The sequence below is a fragment of the Cebus imitator genome, unplaced genomic scaffold, assembly GCF_001604975.1.
Source record: "Cebus imitator isolate Cc_AM_T3 unplaced genomic scaffold, Cebus_imitator-1.0 Scaffold346, whole genome shotgun sequence".
Lineage (NCBI taxonomy): Eukaryota > Metazoa > Chordata > Mammalia > Primates > Cebidae > Cebus > Cebus imitator.
In genome coordinates this window covers 1,605-2,221 of record NW_016107661.1, presented here as the reverse complement: position 1 = coordinate 2,221, position 617 = coordinate 1,605, and positions in this window count along the sequence as shown.

Genomic DNA, 617 nt, shown 5'->3' with positions numbered 1-617 from the left:
CAGGCATGCGCCACCATGCCCAGCTAATTTTTTGTATTTTTAGTAGAGATGGGGTTTCACCATGTTGACCAGGATGGTCTCGATCTCTTGACCTCGTGATCCACCCGCCTCGGCTTCCCAAAGTGCTGGGATTACAGGCTTGAGCCACCGCACCCGGCCCGCCCGCCCGCCCTCCCTCCCTCCCTTCCTCCCTTCCTTCCTTCCTTCCTCCCTTCCTCCCTTCCTCCCTTCCTCCCTTCCTCTTTCCTTCTTTCTTTCTTTCTTTCCTTTCTTTCCTTCTTTCTTTCTTTTTCTTCTTTCTCTCTTTCCTCCTCTCCCTTCCCCTCCCCTTCCCTGCTCTATCCTGCCCTACCCTCCACTCCCCTCACCTCCCCTGCCTTCCCCTCTCCTGCCCTCCCCTCCCCTCTCCTGCCCTCCCCTCAACAGAGTCTTGCTTTATCCCACAGGCTGGAGTGCAGTGGCATGTTCTTGGCTCACTGCAACCTCTGCCTTCCGGGTTCAAGCAATTCTCCTGCCTCAGTCTCCCGAGTAGCTGGGATTACAGGCGCCCCCCAGCACCACATCTGGCTAATTTTTGTATTTTGAGTAGAGATGGGTTTTACCATGCTGGCCAGGGC